At 33.3% G+C, this 20589-nt stretch overlaps 1 protein-coding gene across 4 annotated transcripts in view; it reads right to left on the reverse strand.

Annotated features, from left to right (window-relative positions):
• Positions 1–20589, reverse strand: part of LOC149418918 (uncharacterized) — an 85568-nt gene that overhangs the window by 19683 nt on the left and 45296 nt on the right. The window lies entirely within an intron of this gene.

Here is a 20589-nt window from a genome sequence, read left to right on the forward strand (position 1 = left end):
CTGTTTTGGAAATATCATCATTCTAACGGTCAAAAACTAAGGACTTGGGTTCAAACTCTTGAAGACGTTTTCTCAGGAACTACGCAACGTAATCGAATAAAATTTCGTATTCGTACTTTAAATAGTAGTCTGAACATAAATCAGAGTTTTAAACTTCAAAAAAAGCTTTTTTGGAAATATCATCATTTCAACGGGCACAAACTAAGGACTTGGGTTCGAACTCATGAAGACGTTTTCTGAGGAACTCATCAAACCGAATCGAATGAAATATTGTATCCATACTAAAAATAGTGGTCTTAACTTGAATCAGTGTTAAAATCTCCAAAAACCATCATTTTTGGAAATATCATCATTCTAACGCGCACAAATGATAGACTTGGGTTCGAACATTTGAAAACGTAGTCTCGGAACAACGCAATCGAATCGAGTAAAAGTTTGGATTGGTACTAATAATAATGGTATGAATTTGAATCAGTGTCTTAAACTCCAAAAACAACATTTTTGAAAATATCATCATTCTAACGGGCACAAACTAAGGACTTGTGTTTGAACTCTCGAAGACGTTTTCTCAGGAACTGCGCAACCGAATTGAATTAAATTTTGTATTCGTACTAAAAATAGTGGTCTTCACATGAATCAGAGTAAGAATCTTCAAAAACCATCATTTTTGGAAATATCATCATTCTAACGGGCACAAACTAAGGACTTGGGTTCGAACTCATGAAGACGTTTTCTGAGGAACTCATCAAACCGAATCAAATGAAATTTTGTATTCATACTAAAAATAGTGGTCTTAACATGAATCAGTGTAAAAATCTCCAAAAACCATCATTTTTGGAAATATCATCATTCTAACGGGCAAAAACTAAGGACTTGGGTTCGAACTCATGAAGACGTTTTCTGAGGAACTCAGCAATCATTTCGAATGAAATTCTTGTTTTGTACTGAAAATAGTTGTCTGAACATTAATCAGTGTAAAAATCTCCAAAAACCATCATTTTTGGAAAAATCATCAGTCTAACGGGCACAAATCATAGACTTGGGTTCGAACATTTGAAAACGTACTCTCAGGAACAACGCAATCGAATCGAGTAAAAGTTTGGAATGGTACTAATAATAATGGTATGAATTTGAATCAGTGTCTTAAACTACAAAAAAAACATTTTTGAAAATATCATCATTCTAACGGGCACAAACTAAGGACTTGTGTTTGAAATCTCGAAGACGTTTTCTCAGGAACTGCGCAATCGAATTGAATTAAATGTTGTATTCGTACTAAAAATAGAGGTCTGAACATGAATCGGTGTAAAAATCACCAAAAAACCATCATTTTTGGAAAAATCATCACTCTAACGGGCACAAACTAAGGACTTGGGTTCGAACTCTTGAAGACGTTTTCTCAGGAACTACGCAACCGAATTGAATGAATTTTGCATTCGTACTAAAAATAGAGGTCTGAACATGAATCGGTGTAAAAATCTCCAAAATCCACATTTTTGGAAATATCATCATTCTAACGGGCAAAAACTAAGGACTTGGGTTCGAACTCTTGAAGACGTTTTCTCAGGAACTACGCAACCGAATTGAATGAAATTTTGTATTCGTACTAAAAATAATGGTCTGAACATAAATCAGAGTTCTCAGCTTCAAAAAAAGCTTTTTTGGAAATATCATCATTTCAACGGGCACAAACTAAGGACTTGGTTTCGAACTCATAAAGATGTTTTCTGAGGAACTCATCATTCCGAATCGGATGAAATATTGTATCCATACTAAAAATAGTGGTCTTAACTTGAATCAGTGTAAAAATCTCCAAAAACCATCATTTTTGGAAATATCATCATTCTAACGCGCACAAATGATAGACTTGTGTTCGAAAATTTGAAAACGTATTCTCAGGAACAACGCAATCGAATCGAGTAAAAGTTTGGATAGGGTTTTATAATAATGGTCTGAATTCGAGACAGTGCCTTTAACTTCAAAAAGGCATTTTTGTAAATATCATCATTCCAACGGGCACAAACGAAAGACTTGGGTTCAAAAATTTGAAACGTTATCTCAGGTACTACGCAACTGAATCAAATGAAATTTTGTATTCTTACTAAAAATAGTTCTCTTTACATGATTCAGAGTAAGAATCTCCAAGAACCATCATTTTTGGAAATATCATCATTCTAACGGGCACAAACTAAGGACTTGGGATCGAACTCATGAAGACGTTTTCTGAGGAACTCATCAAACCGAATCGAATGAAATTTTGTATTCATACTTAAAATTGTGGTCTAAACATGAATCAGTGTAAAAATCTCCAAAAACCATCATTTTTGGAAATATCATCATTCTAACGCGCACAAATGAAAGACTTGGGTTCGAATATTTGAAAACGTTTTCGCAGGAACTACGCCACCGAATCGAGAAAAAATTTGGATTGGGTTTTATAATAATGGTCTGAATTCGAGACAGTGCCTTTAACTTCAAAAAGGCATTTTTGTAAATATCATCATTCCAACGGACACAAACGAAAGACTTGGGTTCGAACATTTGAAAACGTTATCTCAGGTACTACGCAACTGAATAAAATGAAATTTTGTATTCGTACTAAAAATAGTGGTCTTTACATGAATCAGAGTAAAAATCTCCAAATACCATCATTTTTGGAAATATCATCAGTCTAACGGGCACAAATGAAAGACTTGGGTTCGTACATTTGAAAACGTTTTCTCAGGAACAACGCAACCGAATCGAGAAATTATTTTAGATTTGTTCTAATAATAATGGTCTAAATTTAAATCACTGTCTAAAACTACCAAAACAATATTTTTGGTTATATCATAATTTTAACGGGCACAAATAAAGAACTTGGGTTCGAACATTTGAAAACGTTTTCTTAGGAACTACGCAACCGAATCGAATGAATTTGTGTATTCGTACTTAAAAAAGTGGTCTGAATATGAATCAGAAACCCTTGAAAAAGCTGTGTTTGAAATATCATAATTCTTAACGGCAAAAAGAAAAGACTTGGGTTCGAAAATTTTTGAAGATATCAACATTTTAAAGGGGTCAAATGAAAGACTTGGGTTCGAACATTTAAAAACGTTATATAAGGAACTAGGCAACCGAATCGCGTAAAATTTTCGATTGGTACATATAATAATGGTCTGATTATACATCAGTGTCTTTAACAACAAAAACAACATTTTTGTAAATATCATCATTTTAAAGGGGACAAATGAAAGACTTGGGCTCGAACATTTGAAAACGTTATCTCAGGAACTACGCAACTGAATCGAATGAAATTTTGTATTCGTACTAAAAATAGTGGTCTTTACATGAATCAGAGTAAAAATCTCCAAAAACCATCATTTTTGGTAATATCATCATTCTAACGGGCACAAACTAAGGACTTGGGTTCGAACTCATGAAGACGTTTTCTGAGGAACTCAGCAACCGAATCGAATGAAATTTTGTATTCGTACTAAAACAAGTGGTCTTAACTTGAATCAGTGTAAAAATCTCCAAAAACCATCATTTTTGGAAATATCATCATTCTAACGCGCACAAATGATAGACTTGGGTTCGAACATTTGAAAACGTATTCTCAGGATGAACGCAATCGAATCGAGTAAAAGTTTGGATTGGTACTAAAAATATTAGTATGAACATGAATAACTGTCTTAAACCTTAAAAAAACTGTTTTGGAAATATCATCATTCTAACGGTCAAAAACTAAGGACTTGGGTTCGAACTCTTGAAGACGTTTTCTCAGGAACTACGCAACGTAATCGAATAAAATTTCGTATTCGTACTTTAAATAGTGGTCTGAACCTAAATCAGAGTTTTAAACTTCAAAAAAAGCTTTTTTGGAAATATCATCATTTCAACGGGCACAAACTAAGGACTTGGTTTAGAACTCATGAAGACGTTTTCTGAGGAACTCATCATTCCGAATCGGATGAAATATTGTATCCATACTAAAAATAGTGGTCTTAACTTGAATCAGTGTAAAAATCTCCAAAAACCATCATTTTTGGAAATATCATCATTCTAACGCGCACAAATGATAGACTTGTGTTCGAACATTTGAAAACGTATTCTCAGGAACAACGCAATCGAATCGAGTAAAAGTTTGGATTGGGTTTTATAATAATGGTCTGAATTCGAGACAGTGCCTTTAACTTCAAAAAGGCATTTTTGTAAATATCATCATTCCAACGGGCACAACCGAAAGACTTGGGTTCAAACATTTGAAACGTTATCTCAGGTACTACGCAACTGAATCAAATGAAATTTTGTATTCGTACTAAAAATAGTTCTCTTTACATGATTCAGAGTAAGAATCTCCAAAAACCATCATTTTTGGAAATATCATCATTCTAACGGGCACAAACTAAGGACTTGGGTTCGAACTCATGAAGACGTTTTCTGAGGAACTCATCAAACCGAATCGAATGAAATTTTGTATTCATACCTAAAATTGTGGTCTAAACATGAATCAGTGTAAAAATCTCCAAAAACCATCATTTTTGGAAATATCATCATTCTAACGGGCACAAACTAAGGACTTGGGTGCGAACTTTTGAAAATGTTTTCACAGGAACTACGCAACCGAATCGAATGAAATTTAGTATTCATACAAAAAATAGTGGTATGAACATGAGTCAGAGATTTAAACTTCAAATAAAAGCTGTTTTGGAAATATAATCATTCCAACGGTCGCAAACTAAGGACTTGGGTTCGAACTCATGAAAACGTTTTCTCAGGAACTACGCAACCGAATCGAATGAAATTTTGAATCCGTACTAAAAATAGTGGTCTGAACACGAATCAGTGTAAAAATTTCAAAAAAACCATCATTTTCGGAAGTATCATCATTCTAACGGGCACAAACTAAGGACTTGGGTTCGAACTCATGAAGACGTTTTCTGAGGAACTCAGCAACCGAATCGAACGAAATTTTGTATTTGTACTAAAACAAGTAGTCTGAACATGATTCAGTGTAAAAATTTCCAAAAACCATCATTTTTTGAAAATTTATCATTCTAACGGGCACAAATGAAAGACATGGGTTCGAACTCTTGAAGACGTTTTCTGAGGAACTCATCAAACCGAATCGAATAAAATATTGTATTCGTACTTAAAATAGTTCTCTTTGCATGATTCAGAGTAAAAATCTCCAAAAACCATCATTTTTGGAAAAATCATCATTCTAACGGGCAAAAACTAAGGACTTGGGTGCGAACTTTTGAAAATGTTTTCACAGGAACTACGCAACTGAATCGAATGAAATTTTGTATTCGCAATAAAAATTGTGGTCTTTACATGAATCAGAGTAAAAATCTCCAAATACCATCATTTTTGGTAATATCATCATTCTAACGTGCACAAACTAAGGACTTGGGTTCGAACTCATGAAGACGTTTTCTGAGGAACTCAGCAACCGAATCGATTAAAATTTTAGATTGGTACTTATAATGTTACGCAGTTTGTCACCATGTATTAATAAAAACTTACCGTATACTGGTTATATGCTCCACCATAGCTTGCAGCAATAAGGGGAATGAAATGATGACACAGCAATTTCAATTGTGATAAAACAACATGAAGTATATTTGAGTTAAACTTGATTACAAGAGCAATACATAAAATTTAGAAAATCAGGGGTGGTTGGCTATTTGATAGCAAAACATAATTTGAATTCGGCCACGACATTAACTTGTATGATTATATTTACTATAAAGCTAAAAAATAAGACATCACCACTGAGCGCCAGTCTAGAAAACTCTTCTAAACGAATTTATTATCATGGTGATATATAAGAGATTATGTGTCTAATTCATGTGGATAAATAAAATTGTCTCGCGTGCGTGTATTAAATCTCCGACGGTCAAAGAGCCCGTCATGCGATGTGATTCCCTCCTGCCTCGAAAACCAACTGCCGGCTTCTCTGGAATTCAACGCTCAGCTTCTTGAATTCAACGAGTGGCGGCTGAAATTTGATGCCAACGCGTGTCTAGAAGTCTTGCTATGTGAGCGGATTGTTCCTACCGCTACAATAAAAATTTGAATCAGTGTATCAAACGACAAAAACAACATTTTTGGAAATATCATTATTTTAACGAGCGCAAATGAAAGACTTGGGTTCCAACTTTTGAAAACATTTTCTCAGGGCCTATACAACGGAATCGAGTGAAATTTTGGAATCATACTAAAAATAGTTGTCTGAACGTGAATTAGTGTAAAAATCTCCAAAAACCATTAAATTTGTAAATATCATCATTCTAACGGGCACAAACTAAGTACCTGGGTTCAAACTCTTGAAGATGTTTTCTCAGGAACTACGCAACCGAATAGAAAATTTTTTTATTCGTATTAAAATAGTGGTCGAAACATAAATCAGAGTTTTAAACATAAAATAAAGCTTTTTTGGAAATATTATCATTTTACTGGCACAAACTAAGGACTTGGGTTCCAACTCATGAAGACGTTTTCTGAGGAACTCAGCAACCGAATCGAATGAAATTTGGTATTTGTACTAAAAAAAGTGGTCTGAACATGATTCAGTGTAAAAATTTCCGAAAACCATCATTTTTGGAAAATTCATCATTCTAACGGGCACAAATGAAAGACATGGATTCGAACTCTTGAAGACGTTTTCTCAGGAAATATAGAAGCCGAATCGAATGAAATTTTGTTTTGGTAATCAAAAGAGTGGTCTGAACATGAATCATTGTAAAAATCTCCGAAAACCATCATTATTGGAAAAATCATAATTCTAATGGGCACGAACTAAGGACTTGGGTTCAATCTCATGAAGACGTTTTCTCAGGAACTATGCAACCGAATCGAATGAAATATTGTTTTTGTACTCAAAATAATGGTCTGAACATTAATCAGTGTGAAAATCTCCCAAACACCTTCATTTTTGGAAATATCATCAGTCTAACGGGCACAAATGAAAGACTTGGGTTTGAACATTTGAAAACGTTTTCTCAGGAACAACGCAAATGAATCGAGAAAAATTTTGGATTTGTACTGATTATAATGGTCTGAATTTAAATCAGTGTCTTAAACTACAAAAACAAAATTTTTGGAAATATCATCATTTTAAAGGGGACAAATGAAAGACTTTGGTTCGAACATTTGAAAACGTTTTCCTAGGAACTACGCAACCGAATCGAATGAAATGTATTCGTACTTTAAATAGTGGTCTGAACATGAATCAAAGTTTTAAACAAAAAAAAAGCTGTTTTGGAAATATCACCATTTTAACGGGCACAGACTTAAGACTTGGGTTCGAACTCATGAAGACGTTTTCTGAGGAACTCAGCAACCGAATCGAATGAAAATTTGTATTCATGCTTAAAATAGTGGTCTGAACATGAACCAGTGTAAAAATCTCCAAAAACCATCATTTTTGGAAATATCATCATTCTAACGGGCAAAAACTAAGGACTTGGGTTCGAACTCATGAAGACGTTTTCTGAGGAACTCAGCAATAATTTCGAATGAAATTCTTGTTTTGTACTAAAAATAGTTGTCTGAACATAAATCAGTGTAAAAATCTCCAAAAACCATCATTTTTGGAAATATCATCAGTCTAACGGGCACAAATCATAGACTTGGGTTCGAACATTTGAAAACGTACTCTCAGGAACAACGCAATCGAATCGAGTAAAAGTTTGGAATGGTACTAATAATAATGGTATGAATTTGAATCAGTGTCTTAAACTACAAAAAAAACATTTTTGAAAATATCATCATTCTAACGGGCACAAACTAAGGACTTGTGTTTGAAATCTCGAAGACGTTTTCTCAGGAACTGCGCAATCGAATTGAATTAAATGTTGTATTCGTACTTAAAAAAGTGGTCTTCACATGAATCAGAGTAAGAATCACAAAAAAACCATCATTTTTGGAAATATCATCATTTTGAAGGGGACAAATGAAAGACTTTGGTTCGAACATTTGAAAACGTTTTCCTAGGAACTACGCAACCGAATCAAATGAAATGTATTCGTACTTTAAATAGTGGTCTGAACATGAATCAAAGTTTTAAACAAAAAAAAGCTGTTTTGGAAATATCATCATTTTAACGGGCACAGTCTAAGGACTTGGGTTCGAACTCATGAAGACGTTTTCTGAGGAACTCAGCAACCGAATCGAAAGAAAATTTGTATTCATGCTTAAAATAGTGGTCTGAACATGAACCAGTGTAAAAATCTCCAAAAACCATCATTTTTGGAAATATCATCATTCTAACGGGCAAAAACTAAGGACTTGGGTTCGAACTCTTGAAGACGTTTTCTCAGGAACTATGCAACCGAATCGAATGAAATTTTGTATTCGCACTAAAAATATTAGTCTGAAGATAAAAAACTGTCTTAAACCTAAAAAAAACTGTTTTGAAAATATCATCATTCTAACGGTCAAAAACTAAGGACTTGGGTTCGAACTCTTGAAGACGTTTTCTCAGGAACTACGCAACGTAATCGAATAAAATTTCGTATTCGTACTTTAAATAGTGGTCTGAACATAAATCAGTGTTTTAAACTTCAAAAAAAAGCTTTTTTGGAAATATCATCATTTCAACGGGCACAAACTAAGGACTTGGGTTCGAACTAATGAAGACGATTTCTGAGGAACTCATCAAACCGAATCGAATGAAATATTGTATTCATACTAAAAAAAGTGGTCTTAACTTGAATCACTGTAAAAATCTTCAAAAACCATCATTTTTGGAAATATCATCATTCTAACGCGCACAAATGATAGACTTGGGTTCGAACATTTGAAAACGTATTCTCAGGAACAACGCAATCGAATCGAGTAAAAGTTTGGATTGGTACTAATAATAATGGTATGAATTTGAATCAGTGTCTTAAACTACAAAAACAACATTTTTGAAAATATCATCATTCTAACGGGCACAAACTAAGGACTTGGGTTCGAACTCATGAAGACGTTTTCTGAGGAACTCATCTAATCGAATCGAATGAAATTTTGTATTCATACAAAAAATAGTGGTCTTAACATGAATCAGTTTAAAAATCTCCAAAAACCATCATTTTTGGAAATATCATCATTCTAACGCGCACAAATGAAAGACTTGGGTTCGAATATTTGAAAACGTTTTCGCAAGAACTACGCCACCGAATCGAGAAAAAATTTGGAGTGGGTTTTATAATAATGGTCTGAATTCGAGACAGTGCCTTTAACTGCAAAAAGGCATTTTTGAAAATATCATCATTCCAACGGGCACAAACGAAAGACTTGGGTTCGAACATTTGAAAACGTTATCTCAGGTACTACGCAACTGAATCAAATGAAATTTTGTATTCGTACTAAAAATAGTTCTCTTTACACGATTCAGAGTAAAAATCTCCAAAAAACATCATTTTTGGAAATATCATCATTCTAACGGGCACAAACTAATGACTTGGGTTCGAACTCATGAAGACGTTTTCTGAGGAACTCAGAGAGAATCGAATGAAATATTGTTTTTGTACTCAAAATAATGGTCTTAACATTAATCAGTGTAAAAATCTCCCAAAACCTTCATTTTTGGAAATATCATCAGTCTAACGGGAACAAATGAAAGACTTGGGTTCGAACATTTGAAAAAGTTTTCTCAGGAACAACGCAAACGAATCGAGAAAAATTTTTGGATTTGTACTGATTATAATGGTCTGAAATTGAATCAGTGTCTTAAACTACAAAAACAACATTTTTGGAAATATCATCATTTTGAAGGGGACAAATGAAAGACTTTGGTTCGAACATTTGAAAACGTTTTCCTAGGAACTACGCAACCGAATCAAATGAAATGTATTCGTACTTTAAATAGTGGTCTGAACATGAATCAAAGTTTTAAACAAAAAAAAGCTGTTTTGGAAATATCATCATTTTAACGGGCACAGTCTAAGGACTTGGGTTCGAACTCATGAAGACGTTTTCTGAGGAACTCAGCAACCGAATCGAAAGAAAATTTGTATTCATGCTTAAAATAGTGGTCTGAACATGAACCAGTGTAAAAATCTCCAAAAACCATCATTTTTGGAAATATCATCATTCTAACGGGCAAAAACTAAGGACTTGGGTTCGAACTCATGAAGACGTTTTCTGAGGAACTCAGCAATCATATCGAATGAAATTCTTGTTTTGTACTAAAAATAGTTGTCTGAACATTAATCAGTGTAAAAATCTCCAAAAACCATCATTTTTGGAAATATCATCAGTCTAACGGGCACAAATGATAGACTTGATTTCGAACATTTGAAAACGTATTCTCAGGAACAACGAAATCGAATCGAGTAAAAGTTTGGAATGGTACTAAAAATAATGGTATGAATTTGAATCAGTGTCTTAAACTACAAAAACATCATTTTTGAAAATATCATCATTCTAACGGGCACAAACTAAGGACTTGTGTTTGAACTCTCGAAGAAGTTTTCTCAGGAACTGCGCAATCGAATTGAATTAAATTTTGTATTCGTACTAAAAATAGTGGTCTTCACATGAATCAGAGTAAGAATCTCCAAAAAACCATCATTTTTGGAAATATCATCACTCTAACGGGCACAAACTAAGGACTTGGGTTCGAACTCTTGAAGACGTTTTCTCAGGAACTACGCAACCGAATTGAATGAAATTTTGTATTCGTACTAAAAATAATGGTCTGAACATAAATCAGAGTTCTAAGCTTCAAAAAAAACTTTTTTGGAAATAAAATCATTTTAACGGGCACAAACTAAGGACTTGTGTTAGAACTTACGAAGACGTTTTCTCAGGAACTGCGCAACCGAATCGAATTAAATTTTGTATTCGTACTAAAAATAGTGGTCTTCACATGAATCAGAGTAAAAATCTCCAAAAACAATCATTTTTGGAAATATCATCATTCTAACGGGCACAAACTAAGGACTTGGGTTCGAACTCTTGAAAACGTTTTCTCAGGAACTACGCAACAGAATTGAATGAATCTTGGATTCGTACTAAAAATAGAGGTCTGAACATTATTCAGTGTAAAAATCTCCAAAATCCACATTTTTGGAAAAACATCTTTCTAACGGGCACAAATGGAAGACTTGGGTTCGAACATTTGAAAACGTTTTTTCAGGAACTACGCAACCGAATTGAGTGAATTATTGGATTTGGTCTTGTTATTATGTTCTGAATTTGAGACAGTGCCTTAAACTTCAAAAAGGCATTTTTGGAAATATCATTATTCTAACGGGCACTAACGAAAGACTTGGGTTCGAACATTTGAAGACGTTTATTCTGGAATACGCAACCGAATCGAATGAAATTGTGTATATGTACTTAAAAGAGTGGTCTTAACATGAATCAGAGATTTAAACCTTAAAAAAGCTGTGTTGGAAAAAAAATTCTTACAGGCACAAACTAATGACTTGGGTTCGAAAATTTTTGAAAATATAATCATTTTAAAAGGGACAAATGAAAGACTTGGGTTCGAACATTTGAAAACGTTTTCTAAGGAACTACGCAACCGAATCTAATGAAATTGTGTATTCGTACTTAAAATAGTGGTCTGAACATGAATAAGAGTTTTCAAACATAAAAAAAGCTGAAAATATCATCATTATAACGGGCACAAACTAAGGACTTGGGTTCGAATTCTTGAAGACATTTTCTCAGGAACTACGCAACCGAATTGAATGAAATTTTGTATTCGTACTAAAAATAGTGGTCTTTACATGAATCAGAGTAAAAATCTACAAAAACCATCATTTTTCGAAATATCATCATTCTAACGACACAAACTAAGGACTTGGGTTCGAACACATGAAGACGTTTTCTGAGTAACTCAGCAATCGAATCGAATGAAATATTTGTTTTGTACTAAAAATAGTTGCCTGAACATTAATCAGTGTAAAAATCTCTAAAAACCATCATTTTTGGAAATATCATCAGTCTAACGGGCACAAATGAAAGACTTGGGTTCGTACATTTGAAAACGTTTTCTCAGTAACAACGCAACCGAATCGAGAAATTATTTTAGATTTGTTCTAATAATAATGGTCTTAATTTAAATCAGTGTCTTAAACTACCAACATAATATTTTTTGTTATATCATCATTTTAACGGGCACAAATGAAAGACTTGGGTTCGAACATTTGAAAACGTTTTCTCAGGAACTACGCAACCGAATCGAGAAAAAATTTTTGATTGGGTCTTTTAATAATGGTCTGAATTAAATTCAGTGTCTAAAACTACCACAACAATATTTTTGGTAATATCATCAATTTAGTGGGCACAAATGAAAGACTAGGGTACGAACATTTGAAAACGTTTTCTCAGGAACTTCGCAATTGAATCGAGTAAAATTTTAGAAATGTACTAATAATAATAGTATGATTTTAAATCAGTGTCTAAAATTAAAAAACAACATTTTTGAAAATATAATCATTTTAAAGGGGACAAATGAAAGACTGAGGTTCGAACTCTTGTAGATGTTTTCTCAGGAACTACGCAACCGAATCGAGTAAAATTTTGAATTGGTACTAATAATAATGGTCTGAATATAAATCAGTGTCTTAAACTTCAAAAACAACATTTTGAAAAATCATCATTCTAACGGGCACAAATGAAAGACTTGGGTTCGAACATTAGAAAACGTTTTCTCAGGAACTACGCCACAGAATCGAGAAAACATTTGGATTGGGTCTTATAATAATGGTTTGAATTCGAGACAGTGCCTTAAACGTCAAAAAGGCATTTTTGAAAATATAATCATTCCAACGGGCACAAACTAAAGACTTGGGTTCGAACATATGAAAACGTTATCTCAGGTACTATGCAACTGAATCGAATGAAATTTTGTATTCTTACTAAAAATAGTGGTCTTTACATGAATCAGAGTAAAAATCTCCAAAAACCATCATTTTTGGAAATATTCTAACGGGCACAAACTTAGGACTTGGGTTCGAACTCATGAAGACGTTTTCTGAGGAACTCAGCAATCGAATCAAATGAAATTTTGTTTTTGTACTAAAAATAGTGGTCTGAACATGAATCAGTTTAAAAATATCCAAAAACCATCATTTTTGGAAATATCATCATTCTAACGGGCACAAATGAAAGACTTGGGTTCGAACATTTGAAAACGTTTTCTCAGGAACTACGCAACCGAATCAAGAAATTTTTTTTGATTGGGTCTTATAATAATGGTCTGAATTTGAGGCAGTGCCTAAAACTTCAAAAAGGCATTTTGGGAAATATCATCATTCCAACGGGCCCAAACGAAAGACTTGGGTTTGAACATTTTAAAACGTTATCTCAGGAACTTCGCAATTGAATCGAGTAAAATTTTAGAAAGGTACTAATAATATTAGTACGATTTTAAATCAGTTTCTTAAATTCAAAAACAACATTTTTGAAAATATAATCATTTTAAAGGGGACAAATGAAAGACTGAGGTTCGAACTCTTGTAGATGTTTTCTCAGGAACTACGCAACCGAATCGAGTAAAATTTTGAATTGGTACTAATAATAATGGTCTGAATATAAATCAGTGTCTAAAACTACCAACACAATATTTTTTGTTATATCATCATTTTAACGGGCACAAATGAAAGACTTGGGTTCGAACATTTGAAAACGTTATCTCTAAGGAACTACGCAACCGAATCGAGTAAAATTTTTGATTGATACATATAATAATGGTCTGATTTGAAATCAGTGTCTTAAACTACAAAAACAACTTTTTTGGAAATATAATCATTTTAAAGTGAAAAAATGAAAGCCTTGGGTTCGAGCATTTGAAAACGTTTTCTCAGGAACTACGCAACCGAATCGAATGAATTTGTGTATTCGTACTTAAAAAAGTGGTTCGAATATGAATCAGAGTTTTACAATTGAAAAAGCTGTGTTTGAAATATCATAATTCTTAACGGCACAAACAAAAGACTTGGGTTCGAAAATTTTTGAAGATATCAACATTTTAAAGGGGTCAAATGAAAGACTTGGGTTCGAACATTTGAAAACGTTATATAAGGAACTAGGCAACCGAATCGCGTAAAATTTTCTATCGGTACTTATAATAATGGTCTGATTATAAATCAGTGTCTTTAACTACAAAAACAACATTTTTGTAAATATCATCATTTTAAAGGGGACAAATTAATGAAAGACTTGGGTTCGAACATTTGAAAACGTTTTCTCAGGAACAACGCAACCGAATCGAGTAAAAAATTGGATTGGTACTAATAATGATGGCATGAATTTGAATCAGTGTCTTAAACTACAAAAAAAACATTTTTGAAAATATCATCATTCTAACGGGCACAAACTAAGGACTTGTGTTTGAACTCTCGAAGACGTTTCCGCAGGAACTGCGCAACCGAATCGAATTAAATTTTGTATTCGTACTACTAAAAATAGTGGTCTTCACATGAATCAGAGTAAGAATCTCCAAAAAACCATCATTTTTGGAAATATCATCACTCTAACGGGCACAACTAAGGACTTGGGTTCGAACTCTTGAAGACGTTTTCTCAGGAACTACGCAACCGAATTGAATGAAATTTTGTATTCGTACTAAAAATAATGGTCTGAACATAAATCAGAGTTCTAAGCTTCAAAAAAAACTTTTTTGGAAATAAAATCATTTTAACGGGCACAAACTAAGGACTTGTATTAGAACTTACGAAGACGTTTTCTCAGGAACTGCGCAACCGAATCGAATTAAATTTTGTATTCGTACTAAAAATAGTGGTCTTCACATGAATCAGAGTAAAAATCTCCAAAAACAATCATTTTTGGAAATATCTGGAAATTTTTGGAAATAAGGACTTGGGTTCGAACTCTTGAAGACGTTTTCTCAGGAACTACGCAACCGAATTGAATGAATTTTGCATTCGTACTAAAAATAGAGGTCTGAACATGAATCAGTGTAAAAATCTCCAAAATCCACATATTTGGAAATACATCTTTCTAACGGGCACAAATGGAAGACTTGGGTTCGAACATTTGAAAACGTTTTTTCAGGAACTACGCAACCGAATTGAGTGAATTATTGGATTTGGTCTTGTTATTATGTTCTGAATCATCATTCTTACGGGCACAAACTAAGGACTTGGGTTCGAAATCATGAAGACGTTTTCTGAGGAACTCAGCACTCGAAGCGAATGAAATTTTGTTTTTGTATTAAAAATAGTTGTCTGAACATTAATCAGTGTAAAAATCTCCAAAAACCATCATTTTTGGAAATATCATAAATACATAACGGGCACAAATGAAAGACTTGGGTTCGAACATTTGAAAACGTTTTCTCAGGAACTACGCAACCGAATCGAGAAAAAATTTTTGATTGGGTCTTTTAATAATGGTCTGAATTAAATTCAGTGTCTAAAACTACCAAAACAATATTTTTGGTAATATCATCAATTTAATGGGCACAAATGAAAGACTAGGGTACGAACATTTGAAAACGTTTTCTCAGAAACTACGCAACCGAATCGAGTGAAATTTTGGTTTGGGTCTTATAATAATGGTTTGAATTCGAGACAGTGCCTTAAACGTCAAAAAGGCATTTTTGAAAATATAATCATTCCAACGGGCACAAACTAAAGACTTGGGTTCGAACATATGAAAACGTTATCTCAGGTACTATGCAACTGAATCGAATGAAATTTTGTATTCTTACTAAAAATAGTGGTCTTTACATGAATCAGAGTAAAAATCTCCAAAAACCATCATTTTTGGAAATATTCTAACGGGCACAAACTTAGGACTTGGGTTCGAACTCATGAAGACGTTTTCTGAGGAACTCAGCAATCGAATCAAATGAAATTTTGTTTTTGTACTAAAAATAGTGGTCTGAACATGAATCAGTTTAAAAATATCCAAAAACCATCATTTTTGGAAATATCATCATTCTAACGGGCACAAATGAAAGACTTGGGTTCGAACATTTGAAAACGTTTTCTCAGGAACTACGCAACCGAATCAAGAAATTTTTTTTGATTGGGTCTTATAATAATGGTCTGAATTTGAGGCAGTGCCTAAAACTTCAAAAAGGCATTTTGGGAAATATCATCATTCCAACGGGCCCAAACGAAAGACTTGGGTTTGAACATTTTAAAACGTTATCTCAGGAACTTCGCAATTGAATCGAGTAAAATTTTAGAAAGGTACTAATAATATTAGTACGATTTTAAATCAGTTTCTTAAATTCAAAAACAACATTTTTGAAAATATAATCATTTTAAAGGGGACAAATGAAAGACTGAGGTTCGAACTCTTGTAGATGTTTTCTCAGGAACTACGCAACCGAATCGAGTAAAATTTTGAATTGGTACTAATAATAATGGTCTGAATATAAATCAGTGTCTAAAACTACCAACACAATATTTTTTGTTATATCATCATTTTAACGGGCACAAATGAAAGACTTGGGTTCGAACATTTGAAAACGTTATCTCTAAGGAACTACGCAACCGAATCGAGTAAAATTTTTGATTGATACATATAATAATGGTCTGATTTGAAATCAGTGTCTTAAACTACAAAAACAACTTTTTTGGAAATATAATCATTTTAAAGTGAAAAAATGAAAGCCTTGGGTTCGAGCATTTGAAAACGTTTTCTCAGGAACTACGCAACCGAATCGAATGAATTTGTGTATTCGTACTTAAAAAAGTGGTTCGAATATGAATCAGAGTTTTACAATTGAAAAAGCTGTGTTTGAAATATCATAATTCTTAACGGCACAAACAAAAGACTTGGGTTCGAAAATTTTTGAAGATATCAACATTTTAAAGGGGTCAAATGAAAGACTTGGGTTCGAACATTTGAAAACGTTATATAAGGAACTAGGCAACCGAATCGCGTAAAATTTTCTATCGGTACTTATAATAATGGTCTGATTATAAATCAGTGTCTTTAACTACAAAAACAACATTTTTGTAAATATCATCATTTTAAAGGGGACAAATTAATGAAAGACTTGGGTTCGAACATTTGAAAACGTTTTCTCAGGAACAACGCAACCGAATCGAGTAAAAAATTGGATTGGTACTAATAATGATGGCATGAATTTGAATCAGTGTCTTAAACTACAAAAACAACATTTTTGAAAATATCATCATTCTAACGGGCACAAACTAAGGACTTGTGTTTGAACTCTCGAAGACGTTTCCGCAGGAACTGCGCAACCGAATCGAATTAAATTTTGTATTCGTACTACTAAAAATAGTGGTCTTCACATGAATCAGAGTAAGAATCTCCAAAAAACCATCATTTTTGGAAATATCATCACTCTAACGGGCACAACTAAGGACTTGGGTTCGAACTCTTGAAGACGTTTTCTCAGGAACAACGCAACCGAATCGAGTAAAAAATTGGATTGGTACTAATAATGATGGCATGAATTTGAATCAGTGTCTTAAACTACAAAAAAAACATTTTTGAAAATATCATCATTCTAACGGGCACAAACTAAGGACTTGTGTTTGAACTCTCGAAGACGTTTCCGCAGGAACTGCGCAACCGAATCGAATTAAATTTTGTATTCGTACTACTAAAAATAGTGGTCTTCACATGAATCAGAGTAAGAATCTCCAAAAAACCATCATTTTTGGAAATATCATCACTCTAACGGGCACAACTAAGGACTTGGGTTCGAACTCTTGAAGACGTTTTCTCAGGAACTACGCAACCGAATTGAATGAAATTTTGTATTCGTACTAAAAATAATGGTCTGAACATAAATCAGAGTTCTAAGCTTCAAAAAAAACTTTTTTGGAAATAAAATCATTTTAACGGGCACAAACTAAGGACTTGTATTAGAACTTACGAAGACGTTTTCTCAGGAACTGCGCAACCGAATCGAATTAAATTTTGTATTCGTACTAAAAATAGTGGTCTTCACATGAATCAGAGTAAAAATCTCCAAAAACAATCATTTTTGGAAATATCTGGAAATTTTTGGAAATAAGGACTTGGGTTCGAACTCTTGAAGACGTTTTCTCAGGAACTACGCAACCGAATTGAATGAATTTTGCATTCGTACTAAAAATAGAGGTCTGAACATGAATCAGTGTAAAAATCTCCAAAATCCACATATTTGGAAATACATCTTTCTAACGGGCACAAATGGAAGACTTGGGTTCGAACATTTGAAAACGTTTTTTCAGGAACTACGCAACCGAATTGAGTGAATTATTGGATTTGGTCTTGTTATTATGTTCTGAATCATCATTCTTACGGGCACAAACTAAGGACTTGGGTTCGAAATCATGAAGACGTTTTCTGAGGAACTCAGCACTCGAAGCGAATGAAATTTTGTTTTTGTATTAAAAATAGTTGTCTGAACATTAATCAGTGTAAAAATCTCCAAAAACCATCATTTTTGGAAATATCATAAATACATAACGGGCACAAATGAAAGACTTGGGTTCGAACATTTGAAAACGTTTTCTCAGGAACTACGCAACCGAATCGAGAAAAAATTTTTGATTGGGTCTTTTAATAATGGTCTGAATTAAATTCAGTGTCTAAAACTACCAAAACAATATTTTTGGTAATATCATCAATTTAATGGGCACAAATGAAAGACTAGGGTACGAACATTTGAAAACGTTTTCTCAGAAACTACGCAACCGAATCGAGTGAAATTTTGGTTTGGGTCTTATAATAATGGTTTGAATTCGAGACAGTGCCTTAAACGTCAAAAAGGCATTTTTGAAAATATAATCATTCCAACGGGCACAAACTAAAGACTTGGGTTCGAACATATGAAAACGTTATCTCAGGTACTATGCAACTGAATCGAATGAAATTTTGTATTCTTACTAAAAATAGTGGTCTTTACATGAATCAGAGTAAAAATCTCCAAAAACCATCATTTTTGGAAATATTCTAACGGGCACAAACTTAGGACTTGGGTTCGAACTCATGAAGACGTTTTCTGAGGAACTCAGCAATCGAATCAAATGAAATTTTGTTTTTGTACTAAAAATAGTGGTCTGAACATGAATCAGTTTAAAAATATCCAAAAACCATCATTTTTGGAAATATCATCATTCTAACGGGCACAAATGAAAGACTTGGGTTCGAACATTTGAAAACGTTTTCTCAGGAACTACGCAACCGAATCAAGAAATTTTTTTTGATTGGGTCTTATAATAATGGTCTGAATTTGAGGCAGTGCCTAAAACTTCAAAAAGGCATTTTGGGAAATATCATCATTCCAACGGGCCCAAACGAAAGACTTGGGTTTGAACATTTTAAAACGTTATCTCAGGAACTTCGCAATTGAATCGAGTAAAATTTTAGAAAGGTACTAATAATATTAGTACGATTTTAAATCAGTTTCTTAAATTCAAAAACAACATTTTTGAAAATATAATCATTTTAAAGGGGACAAATGAAAGACTGAGGTTCGAACTCTTGTAGATGTTTTCTCAGGAACTACGCAACCGAATCGAGTAAAATTTTGAATTGGTACTAATAATAATGGTCTGAATATAAATCAGTGTCTAAAACTACCAACACAATATTTTTTGTTATATCATCATTTTAACGGGCACAAATGAAAGACTTGGGTTCGAACATTTGAAAACGTTATCTCTAAGGAACTACGCAACCGAATCGAGTAAAATTTTTGATTGATACATATAATAATGGTCTGATTTGAAATCAGTGTCTTAAACTACAAAAACAACTTTTTTGGAAATATAATCATTTTAAAGTGAAAAAATGAAAGCCTTGGGTTCGAGCATTTGAAAACGTTTTCTCAGGAACTACGCAACCGAATCAAATGAATTTGTGTATTCGTACTTAAAAAAGTGGTTCGAATATGAATCAGAGTTTTACAATTGAAAAAGCTGTGTTTGAAATATCATAATTCTTAACGGCACAAACAAAAGACTTGGGTTCGAAAATTTTTGAAGATATCAACATTTTAAAGGGGTCAAATGAAAGACTTGGGTTCGAACATTTGAAAACGTTATATAAGGAACTAGGCAACCGAATCGCGTAAAATTTTCTATCGGTACTTATAATAATGGTCTGATTATAAATCAGTGTCTTTAACTACAAAAACAACATTTTTGTAAATATCATCATTTTAAAGGGGACAAATTAATGAAAGACTTGGGTTCGAACATTTGAAAACGTTTTCTCAGGAACAACGCAACCGAATCGAGTAAAAAATTGGATTGGTACTAATAATGATGGCATGAATTTGAATCAGTGTCTTAAACTACAAAAAAAACATTTTTGAAAATATCATCATTCTAACGGGCACAAACTAAGGACTTGTGTTTGAACTCTCGAAGACGTTTCCGCAGGAACTGCGCAACCGAATCGAATTAAATTTTGTATTCGTACTACTAAAAATAGTGGTCTTCACATGAATCAGAGTAAGAATCTCCAAAAAACCATCATTTTTGGAAATATCATCACTCTAACGGGCACAACTAAGGACTTGGGTTCGAACTCTTGAAGACGTTTTCTCAGGAACTACGCAACCGAATTGAATGAAATTTTGTATTCGTACTAAAAATAATGGTCTGAACATAAATCAGAGTTCTAAGCTTCAAAAAAAACTTTTTTGGAAATAAAATC

Source organism: Hesperophylax consimilis, chromosome 13 (genome assembly GCF_061612785.1).
Source record: "Hesperophylax consimilis isolate HC1 chromosome 13, BYU_Hcon_1.0, whole genome shotgun sequence".
Classification (NCBI taxonomy): domain Eukaryota; kingdom Metazoa; phylum Arthropoda; class Insecta; order Trichoptera; family Limnephilidae; genus Hesperophylax; species Hesperophylax consimilis.